The sequence below is a fragment of the Etheostoma spectabile genome, unplaced genomic scaffold (genome assembly GCF_008692095.1).
Source record: "Etheostoma spectabile isolate EspeVRDwgs_2016 unplaced genomic scaffold, UIUC_Espe_1.0 scaffold00018807, whole genome shotgun sequence".
NCBI lineage: Eukaryota > Metazoa > Chordata > Actinopteri > Perciformes > Percidae > Etheostoma > Etheostoma spectabile.
Genome location: NW_022604482.1, coordinates 24,979 through 43,702, shown reverse-complemented (window position 1 = coordinate 43,702; position 18,724 = coordinate 24,979). Strand labels below are relative to the sequence as shown.

General features: G+C 40.2%; 3 non-coding genes across 3 annotated transcripts; all 3 read right to left on the bottom strand.

Moving 5' to 3' along the window:
* Positions 1–1,861: 1,861 nt before the first annotated feature.
* LOC116682522 (small nucleolar RNA U3) lies at positions 1,862–2,077 on the bottom strand. The gene has a single exon (XR_004330442.1). It is a non-coding gene; the product is annotated as a small nucleolar RNA U3 (small nucleolar RNA).
* A 4,195-nt stretch (positions 2,078–6,272) lies between these two features.
* Positions 6,273–6,344, bottom strand: trnaw-cca (transfer RNA tryptophan (anticodon CCA)). The gene has a single exon. It is a non-coding gene; the product is annotated as a tRNA-Trp (tRNA).
* Positions 6,345–16,350: 10,006 nt separating this feature from the next.
* On the bottom strand, positions 16,351–16,422 carry trnag-ucc (transfer RNA glycine (anticodon UCC)). Its single transcript has one exon. It is a non-coding gene; the product is annotated as a tRNA-Gly (tRNA).
* Between the last annotated feature and the right edge of the window lie 2,302 nt (positions 16,423–18,724).

Below are 18,724 nucleotides of genomic sequence, written 5' to 3'. Positions count from 1 at the left end.
AGAGGCAACTTGGTAGACTCCTTACTGATGTTTATATCTGTACTCACAATGCCCTGTTTGTCAGGTCTATTTCCCATCTGGCAGGGACATTTCTGGATTCAGGTGGACATTGTTGACAGATACATTGGTGGATCTTTATTCCCACCATAGGATTTGGCCTGTATTGCACATTGTCTTCACATCCCGCGCAATTTATTGCCATTGTCAAGCACATGACAGATTTTTTTTCCAAGCTCTCGTGTGTTTTTTCATTGTGTGACATCAAATTAAAATCTTATTTTTACAAGTGCAAATTTAAACATTTAGTTCAGATTTTTTTGTTCTGCAAGCTCTCACCTTTTGCCCCATATTTCCCTTCATATGAGTCCGAGCCAGCAGCACTAAGGAAGAGCAGCCTCTCCTACGGCGAGTGGCGGCGACCCACGGGGAAACTTTGGTTTCCCAGTCAGTTCCAGTAGGTGAGAAAGTGGTGGATAAAACGAGGACTGTGGGCCGGCGTTGTTGGTACGTGAGTGGAAATACATCCAACATGCTAACGCATATCCAACGCCATCACCCAGACATGACAATCACTGGAACGAGACAAAAAAAACTGTCCAACGTCTTCTCCCTACAGTGGTTAACCAGCCTTTAGATCCAAATACAAATAGGGCCAAAAAATCACTGAATCAATCAGGATTTCCACATCACCTTCAACGCCCCGTATCCACTCGTAGAGTAACCTGGCTTCAAGTATTTGCTGTATGTACTCAAACCTCGTTACAACATGCCATCCCGTCCACCGGGACTTCAGTGTACCGTTCCACCCCTTTAGTCGCCACCACTCGCCGTAGGAGAGGCTGCTCTTCCTTAGTGCTGCTGGCTCTGACTCATATGAAGGGAAATATGGGGCAAAAGGTGAGAGCTTGCAGAACAAAAAAATCTGAACTAAATGTTTAAATTTGCACTTGTAAAAATAAGATTTTAATTTGGAAAGTGTTCTTTCCTTTGGTATCATCTGTTGGTTTGGCAATGCCACTGAAGCACAAAAAAGGTACATTAGAAAAATAATAATAACTTCCAGCAAACTTTTGTGTATTCCATTTCCAAGTATGGAAAGTTTATACAAAAACAGGATACGGAGAAAGGCAAATAGCATTGTGGGCAACCAGAAGCACCCCCTTTCCTCCTCATTTGAACTGCTGCCCTCAGGACGACGATACTGTGCTCCTTTGTTTAAAAAAAACAGATTCAAGCTCTCCTTTGTTCCACAGGCCATTAAACTCCTTAATAATGAAGGTCCCGTCCAATGATATATATATTTTGTGTATCTATTTTATTCTCTTCTTTCTCCCAGCTGGTCTGGAACTCTACCCCCCCCCCCTTCATATTATTCTGGTTTATGGTACGAGTGGTGGTGTACATATGTTTTGTTTTTGTTTTTCCTCCTTGCCTTATCTGTGTTAATGTTGAATACCATGTGATGTGATCTGCAACCTAATTTCCCTATGGGGACAATAAACATGAACTAACTAACTTTAATACATGTCAATCAAGCTGAGCCTGTAAAGGCCACACAGTCTGATTAGTCAAGAGGAAACACCTGTGGGAGTGGAACATGGATGTGTAGAGATGGGCTTTCAAACAATGCACCTTTTTTACATGTCAAAGTAGAAAAAGCAAAGGTAAAAATAAAAATGAATTATGGCTTAACTCAGTTTACATTTTTAAACCGGACATAAGGCATTACAAAGTCAAGAAAGTAGGTGTTAACCCGTTAATGTAACCTTGTCCACCATGGACAAAACATACTTCAAGACTGACTATAACTTTACATGGTTTATTACCTTCATACAATTAAGTTTTTCACATGTCTGCTACTACCACTCTGATCATATTCCCTTCTTCAATACTCCATAAAGAAGCAAAGAACGATCATCAATGACAGAGAGCATATGAAGTGAATCATTACTCTCTGTCAGCCTCACGCTCAGAAAGGAATATCACAACTCATCATCGTGGTCAGCGAGACCAAACACTTTCGAAACACATTCCTCAAGTCAGAAACTCTAGAAATGATCCCTGAAAGTATAGTCTTGGTTAGACTGGGGGGGGAAACTGCATCTCATTCACTGCAGAGTGATTGTCACTCAGGGTTCAGAGGGACAGAAGCTAATCGTCACGTGCTCCAGATGACTCTGAGGTGAGAAAATCTATTTAGATCTTTAAAGCCCATGTTGCAGGTTAACCACCACTGTTGATTATTGGGCACAAAAAGCACTCAAGATTTGTATATCATCTCCAAATATTGTTAAAGGGGTGATATAATGCAAAACCGATTTTACCTTGTCATAGGTGAATAACGACAGTTCAGTGGGTAAATAGGACATACATAAAAGCTTTAAATCCCAATGACATGCCTTTCCTCTGAAAATCCCACATTTTGAAACTGCCGCTGAAAACGGGCGAATCCCAACAAAGCCAAAAGGTGACGTCAGGATCTCAGAACCATCAGCTTTGTCACGCCCATGGACGTATAAGGAGAACGGTCCAGCCCCAACATTTACACACAGGCCACTGACCTGAGACCAGCTCCTAATGTTGCTGGCGATAGGTCAATTAGATGTCCGACTGAGAACGCTGCTCCTGTACTCTGACGGGATTTACTAAGAAGAAAGTTTGGAATATTTCCCAGGATATTGACAATGAACCCGGGTTGTAAATGCAGAGTTCCAGTCGGTACACGGAACGGAGACACTTCTCATAGCTAGTCTTCCCAAGGAAGCAAACACTCGACGGACATGGCTGCTGTTTATAAGGAGATCCCTGTGAACTTTTCCCCCAAAGACAGTTTTCAAAACTTCGGACAATTTAAAGCAGGATTTGCTAAGCTGCGGTTGCTGTTCCGACTGTCTGGTCATCCCAACATCAAGCTGTAAGTATGATTTCGTCGCTAACAGTAACATTAGCAATGCTAACGTAGCCTGTAGCTAGCATAGGCTGAATGTGTGTTGATAACTGTAATGGCAAAGGGGCTAACGTTTCATTTTCCTAACTGTTCCATTCAAATAAATACCCCGTGTTGTCATGTAGCTCCATCTATAGTTCACCGTGCATGTTGGTCCACTTTGGCAGGTTAATTTTTATTGTATTTCAGCAAGAAAGCTAACTGCAGCTGAGTAGAATCCTGATAGTTTGGTTGCGAGCTAGCTAGCGTTAAGCTGTAACGTTACTCAGCTAGCTAGCTAGCTAAATCATCCCGTTAGCTTCGGCAACAGAACTAGAAACGTTTTCACGAGTCAATCTCGTGAAAACGGTGTGTATATAGACTGCAATGTATTGATTTGCAGTTTTTTTTTATTTCAGAGCACAGAAGAAAGTCAAGACACGAAAGATGCGGCTTGCTAAACAGATGCTCAGAGTGTGTCATCTCGGGGACACAACTGTCTCATAAGACATCTAGACCTCATGTAACCCAGGTTTACTTAGTTAGCAAAATAAATAAACTGGTTAAAAGGAAATTAATCAATAAATATGTTAACATATGGTTAAACGTTTATTGAGAACCTTTTGTAATATTTTATTCCATGGTATGTCATTTCATGAGTTATTTTGTATTAAAAAGCATGTGGACTTTTATTTTGAAAATGTGGACTTTTATTTTGAAAAGGGCACGTTGTTACGTAACCCAGGTGACTATCACTCACCAATCAGATTGTCAAAAAGTTTCTCTTGCTAGGACAGTTTGGTTTTTGCAGAGCGAGCCGCAGATGAAAAGCTGTGAGAGAAACGGAGAATAAGGTGGAAAAAACCTGTACCTTTTGAAAGCCAATTTGGTTGACTTTTGTGAAAGATATCCCATGTACTCAATTTGTCCCTGGTGAAGACGATTAGTGCATTGGAAATCGGGACTTGGCTATTTTGAGTGGGTTGAAGAAATGTTCAACCGACGTCGACCGACATCGGCTTGAGAGACACGAGGTTGAAACAAGATGGCGAGCCACCCAGTGATCTGCTGAACCGTTGTGAATACCTGAGTCACAGCGTCTCAATAGGACGTTGCTCACAATCTTCTGAACTGGTAGGATTCATCCAGTTTCTACGAATCCACACTTCTGACTAGTAGGATTTCCTTCAGCTTCTGCAAATTCTGCAGCGGACTCCAAACGAACTTTGAGTTACGGTTAACAAGTAAAAAGACGATAGGGGAGAGGAGAACTCCTTTTTCTTTTCTTATTTCTGTTGGTCCTAACCACCAATTTGTTCAGTCTTTTGCTGAATTATTATGGTTTTTTTAACTCCAAATTATTGTTTTTTTCATTTTCTTTTCCATAGGTATTACCACTTGTAAATGGGTACATTACTACATGCAAATACTCTAATTAAGAGGTGAAATTCACTGATGTGATTTAGATTAACTGAAGTTAACTAAACAAATCAAAACTCTAAACAGAACTAATTAGAGAACTAAAAAAAGGGAAAAGAAAACCAAAAGGGATTAAAACCTAAAACCAAACTGAGGTTAAAACTGAAATTAGATTAATATAGAACTAATATTGAACTTGGTATAAACTCAAAAGGTGAAAACCTAAATAACTTAACAAAAAGGGTGTTAAGTGGGATTGTATTTTGTGTAATTGTTGTCAATGGTTTTGTATGTATATGTGTATGTTAATATTCAAATAATAAGCCGGCAGTTAAAACTTATTTCCTGGTCTGTGGTTTTCTACTTTTTCTTTCAACATGTTGTAATATTAACTCTTCTGCTCCAGTAGACGAATCTAGTAGAACAATTCTGGTCCATAGAGCATAGATCACTACAACTAGTAATTACCCAACAGAGGGGTTACATTATGTTAAATACAATTAAACATAAATGTCAAAATGACCTCTTCTCGGATACACCTACACTTTTAATTTGACATTTTCTTTCAACCTTAAATATTCTAGAAATATTTTCCAGGGTGATGTCCACTTCCTGGGTTTGTATGGTTCTGGCTCCACGCCAGAGGGTGGCTTTGTATCAGTCTTAATACAACTTAATACATATTTTCCCATTATTTTTAATTTTTACATAAAATACAAAACACATAACATTTACAGCATGTACAACAGAACATAAGAACTAAGGCATCAATACAAAAGCAGAAAAGGCCTTTCAAACAACACAACTATAACTTACTAATTGCAACAAATAATCATATACTTACATACACTAAAGTCTAACATACAACAGTTACTTTCATTACATGCAAATTGTGCAGCTCTTGATGGCCACAGCACTCCACCAATGTAAAGGTATAAAGTCCTTCTCCATGTCTTCTCCGAACTTCTCCCACACCCGCTGCTTTGCCTCTTCCACAGCAGAGGCTGAAGCCCTTTGGGCCCGTCGGTACCTTGCTGCTGCTAAACAAATGGCTTTCAACTGAATCTACCGTCCATTCTCTGCAGTTCATTGACAATTTTAACATTTTCCGGGACCGCAGACATCTTTTTAAAGCAGATGGACTTAGAATTCCAGTCAATTTTAACACGTAGCTCTGTAGTTTGTACATTAGGAGGTCTGTCAGTGGAGAGAGAAATGAAACCAATCGCTGGTGTCTACCCCGTGTTATCCTCCTGCTAGAGTTAGCACCCAACAGGCTTCAACAGGGCAAGTTTTAAACCTGTTTTTAGCCTCTTAACATGTTCAAAATGTCATTACCAGTGCCTAGCCATGTGCAGTTATTCCTTCTTAGTGAACACTGCTGTAGATGTGACAGAAAGGGGTGTTTCAACTAGTGTGGACTTCACCAGAAAACAGGAAATAACCAGAGGTATGTGCACTGGCTGAATTAACGGAACTTTTATGCATTTCTTTCACATCTACTGCAATGAAATTCATTGTGTTTACTCTGAAGGAATCACTGCACATGGGGGGGGCACGTTTAATGAAATTATGGACATATTTAAAGGCTGGTAGTAGTACAGTGTGTAAGTGTATCAACTTTCTTTTTGATTAATGCACATACACATCAACCTTCTTTTAGATTAATGCACATCTTTCTTTTTGAAAAATTAATGTAATATGTATACTACTTTTTGACACAATTTACACTCTTTGTTAGTAATCACACACAGGTCTGAAAAACACATACATGCTCAGGACCTATTCATGCCTAAATGGAGAAATGTCAGAGCTGGCCAGCACCCTGAGAGGTTGGGAGGGGGTACAATGCCTTGCTTAAGAACACTAGGTAGCGCCGAGGCATTCTTGTTCCCTACTGACTGAGCTACTGCCACCCCTAAACATCTGACCCCGACGTGATTTGAACACGCAACCTTCTGATCTGGAGTCAGACGCGCTACCATTGCGCCACAAGGTCTACTGATTAATGTATGTACACATTAACTTTCTTTGAGATTAATGCATATACACATCAACTTTCTTTTTGATTAATGCATACACACATCAACTTTCTTTAAGATTAATGCATATACACATCATCACTCTGGAAGCCCCCTAGACATAACAATAGTATCAGGCTTTTCCAGGTCATGCCCTGACATTAAAGTGTAGTCATGACGTCTCTTTTAAAGGCACAGTTTCTAGAAAACTGGCTGTGTGAATTAAGCGTTTTGTTACTTTCACAGTATTTATATTGCACATCAGCCTGGTTTTGAATCAAATAAAGACACAGACATCTCCATTTTTTACAATATAGGACTTTCAAGGGATGTCTTCCATTTTTCAAAACCTGAACCCTATTTTCCTATGTTTTTGTGTCTAAGTGACTGATAGATAACAATCTTTGACACTGGTGTAGTCTTAAGCGAGAACGCTGCAGTCGGCAGCGACAAAACAAGCTACAATATGAGTTAAAGAGGAAAATGTCCAGCTTGTATATACTAGGGATGAGCGAGTACAGCATTATCTGTATCTGTATCTGTTTACCACATGAATTATCTGTATCCGGATCCGTACTCGGACTGGACCGGAAGTGGTTAGATTTAACCCGGAAGTGGGTCGGTTTGTCTTGAAATGGGCGGGGCTTTAACCGGTATGTTATTTAAAGCATGCAATTGATATGGGTTGATCAGAAATTGTTATATTTATTGCTGATTAGAAAACTATTTACATGAGCTTCAGATCAATGGTGTTGTCATGGTAACAAACAAACTATATACAGAACGTTTTGCAACAATGAATACAACACATGCGGTTGCAATTATGAAGTAAAATGTAATGAACAAGAGTTTTCATACTCAATATAACTTTCTTTTTTTAACTTTAAATTTTTTTACGATCAGTGTGATTTTTTTTGTTTTTGGTTCTTTTTTATTTTTTTTATTTCCACACCAGGTGTGTGTGTGTGTGTGTGTGTGTGTGTGTGTGTGTGTGTGTGTGTGTGTGTGTGAGTCAGCTAACAGTTAAAAAAAAAAAATTCTGATGGCAGAGACGCAACGGGAGTTGCATTTAAACCAAGCAGCACGTCTGAAACCCCACGTTCAACAGAAATCTACTGGTTACTATGTAAGGACTACAAACCCCACGTTCACCAGAAATCTACTGGTTACTATGTAAGGACTACAAACCCCACGTTCACCAGAAATCTACTGGTTACTATGTGAGGACTACAAACCAAAGTTAAAAACAAACCTGAAGCTGAAGAAACCCTAAACGTTAACGGAACAGACCCACAGACCTGATTGACTGAGGGAGCAGGAGAGAGAGAGAGAGAGAGAGAGAGAATTTCTCCATGTTCTGTGTGTGTGTGATTGATCTGAGCTTGTTTGTAGGCGGGGGGGGGGGGGGCGCTGTGATTATCACAGAACGCTGCGCGGCCAGTTGAGGAGTTATATTCAATCCGAGCATGGATATTGACTCGTATTACTCGTATAATACTTGTACTTGGCAAAAGTGCTTTATCAGTACCAGATACTCGTTTCAGCCGGGTACTCGGATCACCCCTAGTGTATACCTTCACCTTGTTGTGCTTGTTTTGCCACTGAGAGGCTCTGATTATTATTCTAAATTGTTGACAACTTTATGGAAAGGATTTTAAGGAGGTCGACCTTTCTGTTGAAGAGTAAGATTCTTTTTTAAACATTAAAAAATCCACGTAATTAAAATTGCTAAATCTACCAGACTCCATGTAAATAAACAGTAATTTTAGCATCGTAAAACACGCACTTCATTCAAAGTCGAAAGAAACTAAATAAAAACTATAAAAAGCCGTTTGGGTCGTCTTTTCACTTCTCCAACCATCACAACTCTAGTTTTGGTTTAATAAACTAGTTACCGACCTACAGGTGAAAATATCTCTGCTCTAAACACGTTAAATTAATTTACACATTTATTGTGTGATGTGTATATTCTCATAATGTATTACAATATATTTTGTTTTCATCCCTCAAAAATAAATAAAAATAAAATGAGATAAGTCTTATAGACTGGAATTGTCTACGGTGTATGACATCACAGCATTCTATAACACATCTAAAGAACTACTGGCCAATCAGCTGTGAGTTCACGATGACCTCATCAGTGAGGTCACAAAACGTCCACAGAGGACCTTATAAGTACAAGCCATGTTGAGTCTTTAAGTTCAGGGTTCTGCTCCGGGCAGCTGGAGGCCCTAAGCTTCGGCAGAGACTAGGCGCTGCGAAAGCAGTTGGTCTTTGGAGGCCTCGCTGCCAGAAGACTAGGACCAGATGCTGCAAAAGCAGTTGGTCTTTGAGGCCTCCTCGTCTGAATCCGCCGACCTCCAGTCAGCCAGAGCAGAGGGCCCGACCTGCTCCGCTGAGGAACTGAGCTACCAGCTCTGAGGGCAGGGGTCAGGGACCAGGGTAAGTGGTTTAGAAAGGTATTAGGGATCATGAATGCGCTTCAGCAAAACTAAAAACAAGTCTGAAAAAAAAAGCCCATAGTGTCACACCACCTTGTGTGTGTGTGACCTCTCAGGTCATCTGGGACAGGTCTACTTTCTGTCCCCAGAGTCAGAACTAAACAGGGTGAAGCAGCTTTCAGTTTCTATGCTCCTCATATCTGGAATAAACTCCCAGAAACCTGTAGATCCGCTGCTACTCTCAGTTCTTTTAAATCAAGGCTGAAGACCTTCCTTTTTGATGCTGCCTTACATGACTGCTCATTTCTTTAAATTTCTTATGCTGCACTGTAACTTTTATTCTTGTGTTTTATGTGTCCTAATGTTTCTGTTTTGTTTTTAACTGTCTATTCATGTGTTTTATCAGTTTTTAAGGCTTATGATTTTTAACTGTTTGTACTTGTGTTTTATCTGTTTAACAGATTTTATGTAAAGCACTTTGAATTGCCCTGTTGTTGAAATGTGCTCTACAAATAAAGCTGCCTGGCCTTGCCTTGCCTTGTGTGTGTGTGTGTGTGTGTGTGTGTGTGTGTGTGTGTGTGTGTGTGTGTGTGTAACTAGATAAAAAATGAAATGCTTTGGACTTTTAATTGGCACTTTAGGGATTTATGGCTTAGACCAATGCTGTTTATGTTATGTTTAGGTAATATTTTAGGTTTGTCTGTGATTTGTCCTCAGACCTGCTGTACTTTCCTATGGACTATGGGATCAGGTCAGAGTTGACTGTGGGAAAGAGTTATCTGGCATTATTCATACAGGAAAAGCTGGCAGAATACAGACACAATACTAAAAGGCAGCCTTACCGTCAGACTCCTACAAGGGTGAGATGAATGTTTTGTTAAAAATTAATCCAGGTTTCTTGCAATTGTATTTCTAATGAAGGCTGGCAGACTTACACTATCCTTAAAAACCTGCACAGATCCATGTGAATGAGAGAATGTGGTGGTAGGTGAATCCCAGAGTCAACTACCCTTTGAAGACAGCTTTGGTAGAGCTGGGGGACCAAGAGGAAGTCAACATGGACAAAACATCAAAATATTATGTGTCAAACCAAAGACATACCAGCTGGCTAGGATTGGCATCACAAAAGTCACAGAGGCATGGAATGCACACAGGATCCCAGGTATAATTAATTTAATTTTACTGACTACATTACTTACATTACATTACTTCTTTTGTAATATTTTTATTGTAAATATGCACAACAATACTTACAGTCACAGATACAATTTATCTTTTTTTTTTTTTAAACATACAGTGCCTTGCGAAAGTATTCGGCCCCCTTGAACTTTTCAACCTTTTGACACATTTCAGGCTTCAAAAATAAAGATATACAATTTTTATTTTTTGTGAAGAATCACCAACAAGTGGGACACAATTGTGAAGTGGAACGAAATCTATTGGATATTTTAAACTTTTTTAGCAAATAAAAAACTGAAAAAATTATTCGGCCCCCTTGCGTTAATACTTTGTAGAGCCACCTTTTGCTGCGATTACAGCTACAAGTCGCTTGGGGTATGTCTCTATCAGTTTTGCACATCGAGAGACTGAAATTCTTGCCCATTCTTCCATGAAAAACAGCTCGAGCTCAGTGAGGTTGGATGGAGAGCGTTTGTGAACAGCAGTTTTCAGTTCTTTCCACAGATTCTCGATTGGATTCAGGTCTGGACTTTGACTTGGCCATTCTAACACCTGGATACGTTTATTTGTGAACCATTCCTTTGTAGATTTTGCTGTATGTTTGGGATCATTGTCTTGTTGGAAGGCAAGGCAAGGCAGCTTTATTTGTATAGCACATTTCAGCAACAGGGCAATTCTAAGTGTTTTACACAAAATCAGTTAAACAGATAAAACACAAGTAAAAACAGTTAAAAATCATGAGCATTAAAAACTGATAAAACACATGAATAGACAGTTAAAAAATAGACACATAAAACACAAGAATAAAAGTTACAGTGCAGCATAAGAAATTTAAAGAAATGAGCAGTCATTTAAAGAAAGGCAGCATCAAAAAGAAAGGTCTTCAGCCTTGATTTAAAAGAACAGAGTAGCAGCGGATCTACAGGTTTCTGGGAGTTTATTCCAGATATGAGGAGCATAGAAACTGAAAGCTGCTTCACCCTGTTTAGTTCTGACTCTGGGGACAGAAAGTAGACCTGTCCCAGATGACCTGAGAGGTCTGGGTGGTTCATAGTGTAGTAGCAGATCAGAAATGTATTTTGGACCTAAACCGTTAAGTGATTTATAAACTAGCAAGAGTACTTTGAAATCAATTCTTTGAGGCACAGGAAGCCAGTGTAAAGACTTCAGAACTGGAGTGATGTGATCCAGTCTCTTGGTCTTAGTGAGGACCCGAGTAGCAGCGTTCTGAATCAGCTGTAGCTGTCTGATTGATTTTTTAGGGAGACCTGTAAAGACACCGTTACAGTAGTCAAGTCTACGGAAGATGAAAGCATGGACCAGTTTTTCCAAGTCCTGTTGACACATAAGTCCTTTAACCCTTGATATATTCTTAAGGTGATAGTAGGCTGACTTTGTAATTGTCTTAATGTGGCTGTTAAAGTTCAGGTCTGAGTCCATGACTACACCAAGATTTCTGGCTTTGTCTGTTGTTTTTAACATTGTTGTTTGAAGCTGAGAGCAGACTTTCAATTGTTCCTCTTTTGCTCCAAAAACAACCACCTCAGTTTTTCCTTCATTTAATTTCAGAAAGTTCTGGCACATCCAGCCGTTAATTTGTTCGATGCACTTAGTCAGTTTTTGTATTGGACTATAGTTCCCTGGTGATAAGGTTATGTAAATTTGTGTGTCGTCCGCATAACTATGGTAACTTATTTTGTTGTTCTCCATAATCTGGGCCAGTGGGAGCATGTAGATGTTAAACAGAAGAGGCCCCAGAATAGAGCCTTGGGGAACTCCACACGTCATATTTGTATGCTCAGATGTATAATTACCTATTGTCACAAAGTAATCCCTATTCTGTAAGTAGGATTCAAACCAGTTTAGTACTGAGCCAGAAAGTCCTACCCAGTTTTCCAATCGGTTTAGTAATATGTCATGGTCTACCGTGTCAAATGCCGCACTGAGATCAAGTAATACTAAGATTGAAATTTTGCCACTATCTGTATTAAGGTGGATGTCATTAAAAACTTTGACGAGAGCCATGGATAACTGCCTCCTGAGCCTGCCAACATCAAGGAATGCCACACAGCTAATGAGCAAGCCCGAGCCTCCGGAGGGTTGGAGCTGCGCCACTGGGCCAGTAATGTTTCCAGCGTAGTTAATCACCTGCCAAAAGAGGCCAGATCAGACAACCTTGATCTCTGGCTTACTCAAGAGGTAGCAGAGGCTGCAGTGTACAGTGTACACAGTGTACAAACAACATACTTAGGCCAAATGAACAGAAATGGCTGATGAATGAACTTTGTGTATTTTGTGACTTAAACTCGAATTTAATTTATCATTTTTAGTCTGTGTTAACGTAACATGCCTTTTTCATTTGCAACCAGGGTTTAATGGGTAGCAATGATGCAAACAGAGGTAATCTCTGCAACAACAACGTGCTGTTGGGAATTGAACCCAGGATCACCTGTTTACTAGACAGGCACTTTAACCAACTAAGCCACAGCACCGCTGGGTGTCAACCCAGATGCCCGGCCATGTTGGAGGAACTCGGTGTAAACACCTGAACGGATTACAGTGCAGTATTGTGCACTTTGGATACTTTATGTGAATGTAGCCATGTCTAAACAACAGAAAAGCATCCAAGATGCAAAGGCATTTAGGGAAGGATGATATTTCGAAAAATTACAGTTTACTGGCGGTGCAGATCCTCACGAGTTGGCTCCCTCTTCTTAGATCCATGACGACCCGGTGATTCTTCCTTCAGTTACATATCCCATTATAGTTAACTAATATCAAATAATTTATTTATTAATTTTTATTCCAGCAGCATCAAAGATGTTGAAATCAGGCCTGGAAAAATGACAAGAACATCTCTCACAATGCAAGTTACAGAGTGACAACAGTTCTGGTGAATACAATCAGTAATACACTTCCTTATATCCAGTGCCCCCAGAGGAAAATAAACCTTGTTTGGAAAATAATCTAATTAGTGGACCTTAGGCAGACAGTTGGAGCTCTTACGTATTTCTGAACCTGCCCCTTGTGTGTCAAGTTTCTTGACCGGTCATTCTATCTCAGCTGAAAAAGGACATCTTGTCTCTAGGATGGGCTATGGTCTCGACCTGGGACCTGCTATGATAAACACTGCTTTAGACAACTGTTTCTGTAACAAACCCAGTTGTCTTCCATCAAGGAAACACACATATGACAGATACAGAAGTCATATACTCTGAGAGGCATTGGAGATCTTATCATGAATAATTAATATGAAAATCATTGGTTAAATGTAATTTTCCCATTACAAGCCGTATCGTTTTCAGGTTCGGTACAGACATAGAAAGAAGAATGTCATTGCTGACTCTGATGAGTAACGGTTGTAAGAGGGAGGGTGTGTGACGAAGTGGGTTTGCTCACCACTTGTCCCATACAGGTCATTAGTAAAGTAAACACACAGTCACGTTAGTTTCAGTTCCATTTTATTAGGTTGCAAGTTGAAACATGGTTTTCCCTGTCTTGTTTGTTCCTTTGTTCAGTTCCACCACGCAGGACAATTGGTTGGGGAGGGGCCGGCCTAAGTATTTCCTGTTTTATAGGAATAGGGTGGTCATGGATGACATCACCGGGCCAAACCAAGTAGAGGGTTTCCTTTTGTATAGGAATGTTTATTTTGGTTGTTTTTGGTCATTGTATAAAAAAGGTATGCAAAATCCTGACCTGTTTTGTAGTCAGCAGGATAGGAGGGAACTGGTGACCAAGTTCCATAGGTTAAGAGATGGCAAGGTATTAAGGTTTGGAGTAGATCAACCTGCTTTAGGATGGGATGGACTGAGGCAGTGGGGGGGGGAATTGACAACCTTATGTAAATGGGGGGATTTGTGCTCCTGGGAGGAGAGAGGGAGGTGAGGCTGTGCTGCCAGGAACATGTGCCTGTTATTGCTACTATTAGTTTGATGTGCCACTGTCTTTAAGTTTGATGGGTTAATTATCCGTGTACTGCAGACCATGGAAATAAACTAATCACCTTTGAAAATGTGCAATGTTCGAGTCTGCCAACCTACCGCCATCCTAGCCACTCTGGCTAACTCTCCACGAATGTGTAAAACTAAAAAGAAGACACACAAGACCAAAAACAAACAAATGAACTACAGCTATTCTGATATTCCTGACCAGGCTGATGCCGGTTGGCCAGTAACCCCCCCCCCCCCCCAAATCATCAGTGTCCCGTATCAAAACCAAAAACAAAACACAAGTGCATGAACAGGAATTAATTACAAATGATTACAATAATACAGTACCAAAGCAATAATGAATGGGTACAACATGAACACAGGATTTAGGAAACGTTGCTGGTTTTTAGCCCTAAAGTGGATCAGCTGCTGTGTCCTCATGTGTGATACAGGACGGTATATGTAAAGCACGTAGCGATGTATCATAGACCGGTAATATTAAAATATATAGTCTATGCGATGTATACAGTCCATTTAAGGCAGAGAAATGCGGGACTGTTGTAAAAATCAACGTTAACGTTAGTGGTTAGCGATTTTTAAAAAGTTTCAGTTAGGAACATGGTTGCAAGCATGTATGGACAGGACTGTATAGACCACAAAATAAGACTGTCGTAATTTTTAAATCAATTATTTAAGCCGAAAATACCAGAAATGCCTCTCTCTGGTCGATGCGGCAGCCATTTTTGCCTGTTGCACATTGTATATCGCTACCCCTCGGTTTCAAGTAAGCTGGCATTCTCCCTTGATTTTCTTCATTCATTGTCTATGGTTCCTAGGGCCATACACCCCTTACCCCTCGATCAAAAACATTATTGGGACAGCACTCACGTGAACGCTCAAGACGTAGGGAAAGGGGTAGAGGTAAGATAGAGAAATGAGATTCAGCCTAAGACCTCTTGTGTTAATCTGACTGATAGGGTTATGGAACATAGTGGTAGACCAAGGCCTCCTGTGGTAATCTGACTTGAAGGGTTTTGGAACGTAGTGTTAGACTAAGACCTCCTGTGACACAAACTAAGCAGTATGCTCTCCCTTTTATACCTCAGGCTTTTGTAGACAGCACAACAACCACTTCAAACATACACATTTTACAGTTTTTATTGTACTTTATCTATACAATATTAATGCTCCAGTTTTATTGGGTGTTACAGCGGGTATGAGCACTCTAATTTCCATTTTAATGGATGAAATAAACATAACATAAAGAGTGTACCCTTCAGCAGGAGGAAACATTTCACTTCACAAACAGAGGCACTGTTAATTTTCACCAGCCTGGGAGTGGACTTTATATGGAGACAAAGCATAGCAATTAGCAGAGGATGGTTTTGATCCATCGACCTCTGGGTTATGGGCCCAGCACGCTTCCGCTGCGCCACTGTGCTCTGCTGGACAAGGCCACAGGTTCAAATAAGCAGGTAAATCACCGTAGTTTTAGATGTTTAAATGTGCGCACAAGAAAGCTAAGAGATTACTGTGGGGAAAAGGAGACTGGCTAGGTTAACTTAAGATTTTAAACATTGTAAAAAATGTATGAAACATATGAACACGTTAAACATATACGGGCATATAATATATACCTACAATATATACCTACAGTCTCAGTCTTTGGATGGTATAGGTAGCGTATCGCTACCGTGACGGCTGACATGCGCCCCGTCACAGTTACCAACAATTTTGTTAATGAATGAGTATTTCACATTGAACACTTACGATTGGGTGGTCGTTAAAAACAGGGCATTGCGAGTACAGATATAAAATCTAGAGTCAGAAAGGGGTACATATCACAATCCCAAAATCACAATCTCCACATATCACAAAACTGTTGCGTGGGGCCTTAGGTATTTGCTTGTATTACATCAAGTTTTCCAATAACATTAACAAGCATAACATTGATTATGGTGCCTGTGTTTGTCATGATGTGAAAAGTTGATAGTTGCAGTTAGTGTGGCCGAGTGGTCTAAGGCGCTGGATTAAGGATTCAGTCTCTCTGCAGGTGTGGGTTCAAATCCCAACACTGCCATTTGCATATATTACATAGCTGGAAGGCAACCAATGTGATATCTTAGAGCTGTGGCATTTGGCCTGAACTTGGTGGAGTAACTAGAATCATCCATCAATAACTTTGCTGAGATTGTTCCTTGTTAACCTGAGGTTCAATGAGGTGAAACCTTCCTTTCCAGCACTTTGGACTAGAACATCAACAAATAATTGTGATAATTAATCGTGATCTCCATATTGATCAAAGTAATTGTTGTTATCACTTTGGCCATAATCATGCGTCTCAAAGAGATTTTATCAAACCAGGTTGGGCAGGTAACCTTTCTGCTGACTTCTTGTAAAAAAAGAAAGTACAACAACCCAAAAACAGTTACTGCGATGGCTGGGAATTGAACCCAGGTCAACTGCTTGGAAGGCAGCTATGCTCACCACTATACCACCATCGCTGGACAATGTAATGTTCACTTCAAATCTTGTAATACATTTGGGCATTGAGACTGGTTCAAACCCTGCTCGAAGGTGCAGTCTTTTCCAGAGTTTCCCTTCAGGGATCAATAAAGAATTTCTGATTCTGATGTAGAGATGGACAGACAACCCAAAAGTATAATACTTCTTGCCGAGACATAACAAGAAACAAAAAAACTGACTATTGTAAGTAATGAATGGCTTCATGAATAGACAACCATCATCCCAATGTATGCCATTAACAGTCTATGAGTGGTCAATTAGAGTCCAATAACTTTCTTTGGGTCAACTCCTTTTTCCTCCAGATAGAGCTCATTCAGCATTAGAAAGTACCAGTTAGTGCTGAATATCTATTCCAAAACTCCCATTCTTTTATTTATTTAGCCAGCGGTGGACAACTGGTGAAATGTACTTGCTCTGCATGTGTTAGTGTCTGATGATGAACTCACAACCAAGACAACCCCAAAGAGAAGCACTTATGAACACAATGATCATCAGTGTCTTTATTTGAGGTAATCTGAATGTGATTACAATGACATCTTAAAGATGAACTGAACTGAAAAACTAACTTTTGATAACTTGTTGGTTATGGTAATTACAAATGAATTACACTAAAAAAAATTGTTTTAAAAATCAATATAGCTTTTTTTTAAGCAACACAAAAATTGCATTTGTTAGTATTAGAACGCTGACAATATCGATGACGTCACTGGCATGGTAGGACGCATTTGAGCCTGTGAGGGACAGGCCTGTAGTGTCTGACTACCACCACATGGAGGACAATCAGTTTCAGGCTCCACTGAAGTACAGGATCGCCTCGGGGGGAGTGACAGTGACCGGTGTGTGTGGGCGCAGCTTACTGTCATGCACTCTCCTTTATTGTATTCAAGCACATTATGCATTTTAGGAAATAGACTGCTTATATATTGTGTCCATTTAGAGAAAATAGAAAAAACATGGCTAAGGTCCTGTTCGTTTACGAAAATAGAGGCAGATAAATGGAAAATGTAATTGGACGCATTAATCTTTGGGATCGCTTGTTAGCTGCACGTAGGAGCGTTACCCCAGTTTGACTATAGATGCGCGGAGGAGTCTGGAGTTTTGCGGAGTTGGCAGATTTTTACAATGGAACTAGCAGCTGTTTCTGCATCAACAATGTGCCCTGAGACGGCGAACATCAGCTAGCTTCAGGGTGATTAGAGAGGGATGTTGGATTCTGTGGTTTAGCTGAGACGCGGACATCAGCTAGCTTCAGGGGGAGTAGAGGGACGTTGGGTTCTGTGGTTTAGCTAGCGGCTAACATCCGCTAGCTTCAGGGGGAGTAGAGGGACGTTGGATTCTGTGGCTTAGTTAGCGGCTAACATCCACTAGCTTCAGGGGGAGTAGAGGGACGCTGGATTCTGTGGCTTAGTTAGCGGCTAACATCCACTAGCTTCAGGGGGAGTACAGGGACGTTGGGTTCTGTGGTTTAGCTAGCGGCTAACATCAGGGCTGCCAACTTTTCCAAAAACCTTGGAGTGAGATTTGGGGGGGCCAACCCATATTTTGCCGCGTACAAAGCAATTTCTTTGGGTCTTTATCCTTTAGGGTTTAAATTGGGATTTGTTATATGTGGGGGGATGGGGCTCTCCCTAGGGGGGTCTGGGGGTATGCTCCCCCAGGAAAAAAATTTGAAAAATAAACCATTAAAGGGCACTTTCTGGAGAGTTTTTTTGCAAAGAAAAATGGAGAAATCAAGTCTTACATGATATGTGCAAAACTGTTGGGTTAAGAACCTTTGCATTGTTGTAGTATCAACAGGTTTTAGGGCATTCAGCATTTACATTATTAACTTCTTATGATATAAAAAACTGACCCACACAATGTGCCAAACATATTGAACCACATGAAGAGACAGTAGCATATGTCAGCAACAGCTGAGAAGATTTGGGTCTGTGGTGAACAGGTCCAGGGGTCCCTGGTGTAGGGACCAGGGACCCAAAGTTAAATTAATGATGAGGGATCAACTAAGACCACTGAAATTCTAAAGAATGAGAACCACTGAGTTACATAAGTTCTATTCCTTTAACCTTTGTGCCAATGTTTAGTAATGTTTGGCCCTCATCCTCTCTACCCCACTTAATGTTTTTACTTTTTTGTGAAAATAAAGACTATTTGTTCATTTTAAAAAACATCAAATTAATTATTTACAGTTACATTTAGAGATGCAGAGGTTAGAGATGCACAATAGTGGCCCAATGTTGCAGTATCGTATTATATATATATAATAGTATAGCTCAGATG